The sequence below is a fragment of the Hemiscyllium ocellatum genome, unplaced genomic scaffold, assembly GCF_020745735.1.
Source record: "Hemiscyllium ocellatum isolate sHemOce1 unplaced genomic scaffold, sHemOce1.pat.X.cur. scaffold_475_pat_ctg1, whole genome shotgun sequence".
Taxonomy (NCBI): domain Eukaryota; kingdom Metazoa; phylum Chordata; class Chondrichthyes; order Orectolobiformes; family Hemiscylliidae; genus Hemiscyllium; species Hemiscyllium ocellatum.
The window spans coordinates 35,481-48,754 of record NW_026869076.1 but is presented as its reverse complement, the minus strand read 5'-3'; the positions used below and the strand labels follow the sequence as shown (position 1 = coordinate 48,754).

Here is a 13,274-nt window from a genome sequence, read left to right as displayed (position 1 = left end):
TGTTTGATTTCCTGTACAGCTGCAGTTCGTGTGGTGAAGGTGCTCCCACAATGTGGTTGGGTAAGTGCTGTTATAGATTATTCACTCAGCGACAGTGAAGAGTTGACAATGTATGTGCAAATCAACAACAGTTTGTTTTTTTATCACGTTTACAATTCCACAAAAATACTATTGAGAGCTTCTGACATAAGGCCACAGATGGGGATATTAGGTCAGGTGATCAAAAGAATTGCCAAATAAACAGGTTTTCAGGAATACCTTAAAGGAGGAAAGCAGGTCTGAGAGAGTTAGGGTGGGAATTCCAGACTGTGTTGCCTTGGCAACAGGAGAAACAGCCAGACAAGAGAAGCAATGAATAAACACATCGTTGGGAGTCTGAAAGAAATTGAGTTGTCGGGGCCTCACAGGTTGTGTGGTGCAGGGAGACAGGGATGTTCACAGCCAGGAATTACATCAAGAGTGAGAATTTTAAATTGTTGCTTGTTGGTGGATCAACAAGTTTTGGTGCAAGTGAGCACTTGGACAGTAGGGTTTTAGATACTCTTGAGATTGCATGTACGTTGAATGTGGGATGCTGGCCAGGAGTGTGTTTTATAACGAAGTCTGGAGATAACACCGGGATGGACGAGTATTTCAGTAAATGAGCTGAGACTAGGGTGAGTTGGGTGACGTCACTGATGTAGAAATAGTGTTTTTGGAGTTGGGCTGCACTGCCTCCTCACCACTCCCCCTCACCAATTCACAGATATTGTTCCTTGTTCTATCTGTCTGTCTTTTCTCTTTATGTCCTTCTCTCCCATTCTGCTACAAAAAAAATTTGACCCACCGTTGGTGCAAACACATACTCCATCCCGACTCTCCCTTTCCTTTCTGAATTCCTTGTATGTGGTGTCCCTTAAGGATCTCTCCTTGGTCCCTCCTGTTTCTCACCTCCATACAGCCAGGAGGTGACATCGTCCAAAAGCACCGTGTTCGGTTTCACATGTACACTGACAATGCCCAGCTCTCCCTCCCCATCATCCCTCTCCATTACTCAGTTATCAAACTGCTCATCACATTCCCACTACGCGATTGGCTGCAGTTTCCTCCAATGAAACATTGTAGTGGTTAATCTCGTTGCCTTCAGTTGCTATTACAAATTCCTTTCCCTGATTGCTGAGCCCCTCCCTCTCCCTGGAAACTGTCTGAGACAGAACCACACTCTTCACAATATTGCTGTCATATCTGTAACCCCAAGGTGACCTTATGATCAGTCGTCTACACAATCACAAACACCAGGAATTCCAATCTCTAAAACGTTGCTTGTCTCCACTTCACCCCAGCTCCATTGCTACTGAAACCCCTGACCCGTGTCGGTGTTGCCTTAATCTTGACGAATCTAAAACAGAACCCGTGATTCCGTGACTGACCCAGAATCTGGTTCCAGACTCCCTCATGATGGGAAACATCCTCTCAGTATTTACCCTGTCAAATTCCTTAAGAATCCTACATGTTACAATGATATCCCTTCTCATTCTTCCCAAATCCAGTGAGTGGAGTCCCAACCACTTCAGCCTTTTCTTAAAAGATAATCCCTGCAAACGATGGATCATTCCAGTCAGGTTTCTGTGAAATGCCTCTGATGAAATGATGTATTTCCTTAACTAAAGGGACCAAAACTTCTGTCATTACTCCCCGATGTGGTCTCACTTCAATTTATAAACTCCATAAAGTTCCTCTCGGGTATATACTCCAAACAACTCCCTTTAAACTTGCACAGATGTTGAAATGCTCAGCAGGTCATGCAGCATCTGTGAGGAAAACTCAGTTAAAGTTTCGGGTCTGGTCACCCTTCCTCAAATACGTTAACTCTAATTTCTTTTCACACCTGCTGCTAGACCTGCTGAGCTTTTCCAGAAACTTCTGTTTCTCTTCCTGGTTTACAGCATCTTCAGTTGGTTCGGTTTTCATATCATTTAAACTTGCCATCTCTCCTCTAGAATATGTCATTCTCACCTTGGAAAAAAGATTTACATTATTCGTTTGTTCTCCACTACCCTGGGAAAAAAGAAACCATGACTAGTCACCATATCATAGCTCCTCATAATTTTATAAAGTTCGATAAAGCCACCTAAAGTGTCCAGTGCTGAAGGGAAATAGCCTCAGCCTATTCAGCCGCTCCCTATGGTTCAAATGTTCCAATACTGGCAACACCCTTGTAAATCTTTTCTGAACTCTTGCAAATTTCCCAACATCTTTCCTGTAAGAGGGAGACTGGAATTGAAAGCAGTCTGGGGATTCCAAAGGTGGCCAAGCCAATAAACTGTACAACCGAAACCTGATCTCCCAACTCCTATCCTCAATGCACTGCCCAATAACAGCTAGCATACCGCACACCACCTTCACCAACCTGTCCACCTTCAACCACATTTTCAAGGAACTATCAACCCACACTGCACGGTCTGTTTGTTTGTCAACACTTCCCAGGAACTTGCCATTAAGAGGTTGAGTCCTTTTCTGGTAACATCTTTCTGAAATCAGGGAGACTACAATTGAATGCAGTATTCTAACACTGGCCTGACCAATGCCCTACTCAGCCACAACGTGACCTCCTAACCCCTATACTCAGTGACAGAATCCCCACAGTGTGGAAGAAGGCCTTTCGGCCCATGAGACCATACCAAACATCGGAACAGCATTCCACCCTAACTCTGTAACCTACCATTACCCAAAGCTAATCCAGCTAACCTGCATGTCTTTGGATTTGTGGGAGGAAATTAAGAGCACCCAGAGGAAGCCCACCCAGACACACAGGGAGAATGTGCAAACACCACACAGACAGTGGAGTCGAACCAGAGTCCATTTATTGACCAGCGCATTCCATTAAATGTCACTCTCCCAAATGCCACATTCAGCACCTGATCTCAGTGAAACTCCACTTTCCAGGAACTATGCAGTTGTTCTGAGCCCTTCAGAGGGAAGTAAGGTGAGGAGGAGAAAACACGAACAGGGTTGAGTTGTAGATCTATAAAATAACTCTCCATCTTCCCCCTCTCTGTTTCCCCCGTCTCCCCCCACTCTGTCTGGTTCCCCCCCGCTCTCTGTCGGTCAGTCCTTTGTCGCCCCCCCACCTCGTCGTTCGCACCCCCCCCCCCGTTGGTCTATCCCACAATCTGTTAGCCTGTCCCCCCCTGTCGGTCGCACACCTGTCTCTTTCTCCCCTCCGTCGGTCGCCCCCGCTGTACACCCCCCGTCTGTTCCCCTCCTCTCTCATCCTGCTTTCTGTCCCCATCCATTTCTGTGCCTCCCCTCTCTATCTCCCCCTCTGCCCCCACCCATTTCTGTCCCAACCCTCTCGATCCACCCACCCTCTGACCCTCCGCCCACCCCCTCTCTGCCTTCCCTCCCCTCCCAGTCCCCTAGTTCTGTATTCCCCCCTCCGCAGGGAAAATATTTTGTCTATTTACCCTGTCCATGTCCGGCCTGATTTTAAAAATCTCTTTCAGGTCACCGTACAGCCTCTGACGCTCCAGGGAAAACAGCCTATCCAACCCTGGCAACATCCTGGACTTCTTTTCGGACCCCTTTCAAGTTTGAGAACATCCATCTGACAGGAAGGAGACCAGAATTGCATGGAATATTACAAAAGTTGCCGAATCAATGTCCAGTACAGTCGCAATATGACCTCCCAACCCCTACACTCAATGCTCTTACCAATAAAGACAAGCAGACCAACTGCCGCCTTCACTAATCTATCTGCTTGCTTCTCTACCTTCAAGGAACTAGGAAACCTGCACTCCAAGGACTCTTTCTTTAGCAGCACTCCCTAGGAACTTATTATAAACTAAGTCCTGCTAAAGTTTGCTTTTCCAAAATGCAGCAGCTCGCATTCTTCTAACCTGAACTCCTCAGCCCATCACCCATCTGATCCAGATCCTCTTGTACTCTGAGGTAATCTTTTTCCCTGTCTACCACACCTCCCATTTTGGTGTCAGCTGCCTACTTATTTACAATACCTCTTATGTTCACATCCAATTCATGAATGTAAATGGCGAAAAGTAGTGGATCCAGCACCGATCCTTGTGACACTCCACTGGTCACAGGCCTCCAGCCTGAAAAGCACCCTCTGCCTTCTACCTTCGGGCCAGTTCTGTACTCCATGCGATCTAACCTTGCTGACCAGTCTCCCGTGAGGAACCTTGTCAAACACATTACTGAAGTCCATGTAGATCATGTCCATGCTCTGACCTCAGCAATCCTCTTTGTTACTTCTTCAAAAAAACTGAGTCAGATTCATGAGACATGATTTCCCATGCACAAATCTGTTATTAATATCCAGGATTTAACTCTGTATATCGGGTTTTGCGTTACCCAGTTATAGGTGTTAATGTTCTGGATGAAGTTCAAGTACACCAGCATTTTGTCAGTGACTGTGTATTGAGTCTTGTTAATGTCACCAACACAGGCGAGTTCCTTTTTGAAAGGCAGTCCCCGTATCCCTTGCCCACCAGAAAATAGTGGCAGTGTCCTTACCTCTGGACCAGGAGGATCGGGCTCAGAGTTGAGGAACAGCATCTTTGAAGAGGCTGATTAGAAAACCTGCCCAAGCCACCAGGCCATACTGTCTCCCAGCTGTTCCTGCCTCAGCCTCCAAACAGAACCTTCCTGTAGTTTCTCTCCTGTCAGACTCTCCCATTGCTCAGTTTGTCTAGGATCCCCTCCTGCTGCTACACTGCTCCTGTCCCTCACTGACCTGTCCATCCCCCAGTGTCCTCCACATTCATTCATTGTTTACAATCTCATTACCCCAGTTCTCCAGCCTCTCCCCTTCCCGTCCATAGAGACGGCTCAGTGATTAGCATTGCTGCCTCACAGCACCAGGTACCCGGTTTTGATTCCAGCCAAAAATGGAATTTGTGCATTCTCCCTGTGTCTGAGCGGGTTTCCTCCGGGTGCTCCGGTTTCTGCCCACAATCCCAAAGATGTGCAGGACAGGTGAATTGGCCATTTTAAATTGCCCATAATATTAGTTAAATATAGGGTAGGGGAATGGGTCTGTGTAAGTTACTGTTTGGAGGGTCGGTATGGACTTGTTTGGCCGAAGTTTCCATACTGTCGGAATTCTGATATATTGGGGAGCAGCTGCTGTCAATCTCCCGGACTCCTGTATGATCGGGAGCACGTGCTGTAGGAGAGGAGACCAGTGTATGGGCACAGTGCTGGCCTATTGTGGGAATATGCACAGTGCCTGGGAAGGAGGCTGTGTTTGTGAAGGATTAATCTGTCATTGGCATCTTCCTCTCCCTTGGAGCAGGACCCAGGGGAATGGCCCGTTTCCTGGCGCCCCTGAGATGTGATCAGGCTATCAGTGGTGCAGCATTTTGTAGAAAGTTATCAGAACTCTTTTGAGAAGATTCAGGGTTTTAATGGAAAGTGACAAAGATGGGCCTGCATATCGAGTTCTAATTTGGTTCATTTTAGTAAGACAGGTTTTGGCCAGAGTGTGCAGGAAGCAATGTATGCAGGATGGTTGTCATCAGAGGATTCACCAACAACGCCCCCCACCCCCCGCCCCACCCTGCTGGACTCAGAGTCAGACTCATTGATTTGGTTCTTAGTCCGCAGACAAGAGCTAGGAAACTGAATTCAAAGAGAGGAGAGAGAGTGTGAGAACTGGGTGTGGAGGAAAGGAGTGAGGAGATTGGTTCGGATTTCAGTTCACAGAAGAAAGAGAAATTGTTAGACTGAGAGTTAAAACTTTGGGAAACATGAAACTACAATTTAATACTATAATTGTCTTAAAGATCCATCTTGTATTAATATGGTGAGTTGTTTTCTCAGTTGTAGGGTACCGAAAGGGTAGATTTGTGGATGAGAAATTCAAATTGAACCTCATTTTCAGTTTTGATAGTTACTTGATCCGTGCCGATCTGAATATTCATTGGCCTTTTCCTGTGGAAGGAAAGGTGTGTATTCTGTCCATGGGCGAATATTCCAAATAAGAGTGTGACTGGAAAAAATACTGAGGTACAGCCAAGTCCATGTTAGTGTGGTGACTGTGGAGAGAGAGTTCATTTGTTTTTGGAAGTCTGAAAAATCATGGCATGTTTCCCAGGAACAATTAAGCCACTGCTTTGCTTTGTAGAAGGACAAGTCTTTAATTAACCATACAACCAGAAAGACACAAGGATACCTGCACCTTGGGAAATACTATGAAAACGGGATTGTTGTAAAGGAGTTCATTCTCGATCATGGACTGTAATCCATTGGCGTTGTCACGTTGGTTCCAGCGCCGTGGGGAAACACTGGAAATATGATGAATGCAGTGTAGGTTTCAGTTATTAAACTGTAAAAAGTGCAGAACAATTTACAAGGATGTTGTCAGGGCTCAGGGGTCTGAGTTATAGGGAGAGGTTGGACAAGCGAGGATTTTTTTTTGTTTAGAGCAGAGGAAACTGAGTGGGTACTGTTCTAGAAGTGTGTAAGACCATGAGGGGCATGGATAAGGTGAATGCATTCAGTCTTTTTCCCAGGAAATCTAGGACTGGAGGGCATCAGTTGAAGGTTAGAGGGGAAAGAATAGAAGGGAAGTTGAGGGGCAACTGTTTTACACAGAGGGTGGTATGTATATGGACAGAGCTGCCAGTGGAAGTGGTTGAGGGGGGTACACTCTCACAACAGGTAAAAGGCATTTGGACAAATACATGGATAGGAAAGGGTCAGAAGCAGATGGGCCAAGTGCAGGGAAATGGGGTTAGCGTGGATGGACATTCTGGTCGGCATGGGCCAGTTTGGGCCAAAGGGCCTGTCTCTGCTGCAGGATGTTATAACTCTAAGTGCAGCTGCTATTTCTCCCACTAACTCTGTTGATATCCTGGGATGTATTCCATCAGGGCAAAGAGACTTATCTATCTTTAGCTCCATTAGCTTGCCCAGCTCTACCTCTTTCGTGATAATGGTTGTTTCTAGTTCCTCACCTTCCTCAGTCTCCTTATCAATTACTGGCATGTTCTTCGTATCCTCCACTGTGAAGACTGACTGCTGTGTACTCATATTCCTAAACCATGCTGGATAGCAACAACTACATTAGCAGAACTCTGAGAGGTCTTCTTTGAGTCTTTATTGATGAGACATGGCAGTTACCTGGATAGTGTACATGCAAAACACCTCCAGGCAATATCAGGTAAAGCCCCACCTGTCCGATGTAAAGCTCCCATTCTTATACCTTTTGTGGTTTGGTACTTTGAATAGAGACTCTCTCTCAGTATTATCTCCATGACAATGGTCAGTTAGAAAGTCTACTTCAGTTTCGCACTTTGTGGTTAAAACATACACCCCTGTGGCTCCCTCAAGTATCTGACAGGCACTTCAGTTTCAGTGGGGCTGTCTATCAGGATTCTGATGTGGAGGAGCCAGTGTTGGGGTGGGGTGGGCAAACCTATGAATCACACAACACCAGGTTATAGTCCAACAGGTTTATTTGGAAGTACAAGCTTTTGGAGTGTGCTGTGATTTTTTAACTTGATCAGGATTATCTCTATGGTAACAGTTAAGTGCTTCAACAATTACAGAGACCATATATTTCCCCTTGAGCAGTGTAAAACTGCTATTCCGGCCCTGGGGACAGCTACTCATCACTTTTCTCTCCCAATCCCATCTAGCTTTCTGTTGATCTTTAAAGTTTCTCTAATCTCCTAGTTTCTCCGTGGTCTTTGCCAATTTGTATGCCTTCTATCTAAATTTGATATACTCCCTTATTTCCTGAGCCACTCATGGCAGATTACTCCTTTTCCTACAGTCCTTCCTTTTCCCTGATATATACTTTTGCTGAGCACTTTGAAATATTCCCCTGTTGTCTGTCAACTTTCCCACGCTAAAGTCTTTGCTTCCAGTTTACATTAGCCAACTCCTGCCTCATCCTATTGTAGTCTCCTTTGTTTAAGCATTGGATCTTGGATTGGATCTAATCTTCCCGCTTTCCAGCTGTGTTCTAAGTTCAACCAGATTTATCAGAAGTCTTCTAGCAGATTACGAGGTGAGGCGAAGTTTCCTGGGTGTTTTGCGTTTCATTAATACAAAGCCAAGGTCTTTGACAAAGTATAGGATAGATATTCACAACAGAGTAGTCTGGATGGCGTGAATGTCCTCAGAGTCTAAAACCATAAATCACTGTCTCCCCTCAGTTTAAAATTGCACAATCATTATCTCCCACTTGCTTCCTCACTATCTAAGTTTGGAATGCTAATCCACCTGACTATCCTGCTTTTTCCAAAATCTCCTTTGGTGAAGGTGGTGAGTTTTGGATTCAGCTTTCCAGTTATTACCGTAAGAAGATAAGCACTGGGCACAGGAGAGGCAATGCAGCCCTTCGAACCAGCCCCACCATTTAATACGGTGATGATTGAGCTCACCTCGGTCTCAGCTGGGTTTTCCCACCTGCTCTCTCTCACCCTTCATCTCATTGTAAATTCAACATCTGTATCTCTTCATTAAATCTGCTCATTGTCCTGGCATCCACCACATTTTGAAGAGGGAATGCCACAGATTTGCAACACATTGAGATAGGTACATTCTTCTTCATGAGAATAGAGTCCCTATTGTGCAGAAACAGGGTATTCATCCATCAAGTCCACACCAGCCGATGATGAGCATCCCATTCAGACCCACCCTGTCCCTGTAACCCTGCATTTCCCTTGGCTAATGGCCTAACCGGCACATACATGGACACTGTGGGAAATTTAGCATGGGCAATTCACATAACCTACACATCTTTGGACTGTGGGAGGAAGCTCGAGCACCCTAGGAAACCCACGCAGACATGGTGAGACCGTGTAAACTCCTCACAGTCGCCTCTGGCTGAAATAAAACCCGGGTTCCTGACGCTGTGAGGCAGTGGTGCTCACCACTCAGCTACATCTGCTTAAAATCTGCTACCATTTATTAACCTCCCCACCCCGCAATCTATGTTCCTTACGTCAGAAATCAGGTTGTGGAAGCAGATGTCTCAGTAAAATCCCGTGACAGCCCACATGTCCTGTGTGTCTGAATGGGGATCCTATACACAACACCCTCCAGCCCACACCTTTCATTCACTATCCAGAAACATGTCTCCAGTGGCTTCATGGGGGCTACAACTCCCACAATCCCTGAGGCAGGGACCACACATGTGCGGGGAAGCCCAGAACTGCACATGTACAGAATATGGGCGGATTTTGGAGCATGTGCTTTGGGGTAATTAGCGGAAAGCATTTGACACTGTGATTGGCTGGAGGAGGAACCAATCAGCTTGTAGGATTAACGGGTTGGGGGGGTCAAAGGGTCACCACACCCACATGGGCCCAAGTTCCATCCCCAACTTGTCATAATGCTGGGAATCGACCAATGGGAAACAAAGAAGGATCTGACCCATTCTCCCAGACTGAAGGTTCCTCTTCTGTCCAGGATCTGCCACCTCCCTTTCTGTTTCCTTTTGATTCATTCTGCTGTTACATTATTGACTTGCAGCAACTGAATGGAAAGGAAGTGAACCCAGAAAGGGTGCAGAGTCTAACCAGGGACGGGAAGTGGTGGCATGGATCTGTTTATCAGTAACTCCATGAGAATGGGAGCGGGTACATTAGGGACAGCAGAGGCAGAATGGTGGGAGAGAGTAAGTGGGCTGGAGGGTTACAGCTTTTGCAGAAGAAAGGGAAAGAAGATTTCCAGAGAAGCTAGAATTGTCTGCTCTGAATTTCTAACCTGTACATATTTGTTTATACAGGGTGCTTGATGGTGAAGATTTGCAGACTGAAATCTCAAACTCATGTGCAGATCGTGATTAAGTTAACCAGCATTTGAAGAACCAAAGATGGAGAATAACTTGGCCAAAATCCTGTACACTCTCCTTCCCAGCATTGTCGGTCTCTCTGCGCCAAATGGACTGTGAATGTTTCAAGACAGCAGCTCACTACCATCTTCTCCAGGGTAACTAGAGATGGGGAATAAATGCTGGCTGAGCCAGTGATGCCCATATCCTGGAAATGGTTTCTATTTATAGTTGCTGAAACCCGGTTGATGTTACTGCCGGATGATGAGGGATGCTGAGTGCATCCTCCAGGAGGCAGCACCATCACATTATCCCTGCCAACACCCACACAGTAACACAGCAACGTCACTGGTACAAAAGGCAGTGAAGCCAAAGGAGGACTTAGATATAGTTCTTCGAGGTAAAGTCATGAAAGGGGGTTGGAACACAGCAGGAACAGGAGACTGAGCTGGATGGTCAGCTGTTTCCCATTGAATGGTGGAGCAGGATTGAAAGGCCGAATGGCCTCCTTCTACTATCTCTCCTGTATGTATATAGCCATGGAGCCCGGCTAGGAAGAAGTGGGCAGGGCAGGGATTCTCCAGGCGAATGCACTTGCACACCCGGTTTCAGTGAGGGATGGTTTGATGGATTTTATTTAACATTTGTCTTTAACACAAGGTTTGTGAATTTGGTTTTAAAATATTGTAGCTATTTATTCCACAATAAATAAAACTAAAAGAAAATAAATGAAACTATCTGAATATAACAGTTTTTAAAATTTCAAACGCCCTGTAAAACAAATCCTGTCTACTCCCGGACACCATCAGTTTCCAGTTACTCAAGCTCCAGGGAAATATTCCCTCCCTGTCTGAACCTTTGGTTTGATTTAACTGTTTTTCAGTTCTGGTTCTGTGAGCTGTGAAGTGTTCTTTATTCCCCATTTCTCTGACCCGGATGTGGTATCTCACACACAGCTGAGCAACCTTCCCACCATCAACATCATCACCCCCCATTACCCCATTTTGGTTCACATATAATCACCAGCAGTAAACCACCCATGTAACCAATTGAATATTTATAAACAACGCCCCTTACAGGCAAAGCAAACCATTATAAATGACAAAGTGGGAAGGGATCAAATCAAAGTAGAGTTGGGAGTGAGGAGGCAGCGATGGAGATAAAGCACTGTATCCACTGCGGTACCCATCTCTATCTAAAGGCAGCGGGAGAATTGATAAAAACTACGTGCTCCTTCTCCAAGGACACCCTGTTGTATCGCCTTTATCCTCAATCATAGAATGGAATCCCGACAGTGTGGAAGGAGAGCATTGGCCCATCAAATCCCACCAACTATCCAAAGAGCATCCCATCTGGAGCACTTCACCCCTGTAACACTGCATTTCATATGGCTGATCCACAGAGTCTGAACAATCCTGGACACTGTGGACAATTTAGCATGACTGATCCACCTAACCCACAAATCTTTGGACTGTGGGAGGAAACCAGATCACCTGGAGTGGACCCACACTATCCTGGGGAGAATGTGCAGACTCCACACAGGCTGTTGACCAAGGCTGGACTCTAATCTTGTACCTGGTGCTGTGAAGCAGCAGTGCTATAGAGCAATTTAAATCAAAACAGATGACCCCTGCTCATTGATGTTTGTGGAGACTCATTGCCCAGAGAGACATCCTGAGATTCAGAAAGAGACAATATGAATTCAGTCAACTCCTGCCGAGTTAATGTGATTAACAACAACATCAATACTCCAACAGTATCATCAGACCTCGTACCTACTCTATCATTTACGATTTTTAACCCATGGGAAGTTTTTTACCAGCTTCGATGACAGCCATAATGCTCTGACCACTTTGACAGAGCCAGTGCTTGTCAGTTCTCATAGTTATCAATAGATTGTATCTAAACAGGATGCCCCACAACAGGAAGTGCACTGACACTCAATGCATGTAAGGCAAGGTCATTTTCCTAAAACCACTCGCGTCTGGCAATACCATTGAATGTATTTTATACAGGAGTCTTTCAGTCTCAATTGCCAGTTCCAGTCCATGAAGCAGCCAGTAACACGCCCCAGTGAATTGAATTCTAACAGCAGCATTGCCCTGGCAGGAGAGATTGAGGAGATTGAAACTGTCTTCTCTGGAGTATCTAAACATGAAACACTTCAAATGAACAAAAATCTTCAAGAGCTCGAGAGAATGTATACAGGAAGGAAGTGCTCCTAGGCTGGTGTGCCTGGAATGAAATAAACACTAACTACGGTATCTTTACCCAGCATCCCCTTTAGCTGCATAAATGTTGAAGATTTATTTGCTGCTCTCTCCATCACTCCCATTTTTCACTGCTGTAATGTTGATGACTGTGCAAATATATAAAATTTAATTTAATCCATCCCAAAGCCTCTCTGTACCTGTGTCTCACTTGTGTTCACCGAGACACTCATTCAATCTGACCTCTTCGTAAACCCTGCCCTGATATTTCCTTAGAGGGCTCAGAATTTATTATTCACAGAATTGTTACGGTGTAAAAGGAGGCTGATTGGCTGATCAGCTCTCCAAAGGATCAGCTCACGGAAAGCTATTCTTCTCCCTTTACCCCATAAACCTTTCCATTCATCCTCTTCCAGTAACACCGGCGAGTTCACAACTAACCACAGCGATCGGATTTATTTTGTTTGTTCATGGGCTCACGGCATCACTTGCTGGGGCAGCATTTGTCATCCATTCTGACTGCACAAGAAATGGTTCAGAGTCAACCCCATTATTCAGGGTCTGGATTGACATGTCGGCTGGACCAGGTCAGGAGTAACACAGTCTCCCAGACCCAATGATATGAAGAGTTGATTTCTGGCCTACTATCTTATTTCTGAAACGATAATGAATAATGTTTGCCTTTGAATTAAAAGAGAAAGACGAAAATGTGTTTTATTCTGATTGAGCCTGTCCTCCTGTGTCTCTCAGTTGTTATTGACAGTCTCTTTCCCCCCGCACCAGAACCTGTTCCAGAGAGTGTTACAGAAATAGCAGAATGGTCAGCTGCAGCTGGTCACCTGACCGGTCACTGGACCCAAAGGTTCACTCTCCACAGATGCTGCCAGATCTGCTGACTTTTTCCAGCAATTTCTGTTTTTATTTCTGATTTCCCAGCATTTGCAGATGTTTAGTTTTTCATATTCATCTGGTCTGTTGCAGAGGAGTTTATTGATGAAATTAGAGGGTTTTGCAAGTTGTACGTTAGGTCACACATCAGCTATGATCATCATGAATGGCAGAGAAGTGTTGTGGGGCTGAATGGCCTCCTTCTGTTCCAATGAAAGTTATCCATCGGCAGCTTGTGGTAACATTTCCCCTCACTGCTCACTTCACCCTCCATCTCTAACACACTGTTACTGACTGAACAAACCTCCTGTGTTTGAACTAAACCTGCTAATGTTCAGTGGCTCCTCCTGCCTCCTGGGTTTAACTCTCATCATGGAATGCTGTCTTGTATT

The 13,274-nt window shown here is 45.5% G+C and overlaps 1 long non-coding RNA gene across 1 annotated transcript; it reads left to right on the top strand.

The window, feature by feature from the left end:
- The first annotated feature begins 7 nt into the window (after positions 1-7).
- LOC132813806 (uncharacterized) lies at positions 8-3,730 on the top strand. The gene is made up of 2 exons (XR_009644170.1): positions 8-60; positions 3,486-3,730. It is a non-coding gene; the product is annotated as an uncharacterized LOC132813806 (long non-coding RNA).
- The last annotated feature ends 9,544 nt before the right edge of the window (positions 3,731-13,274 follow it).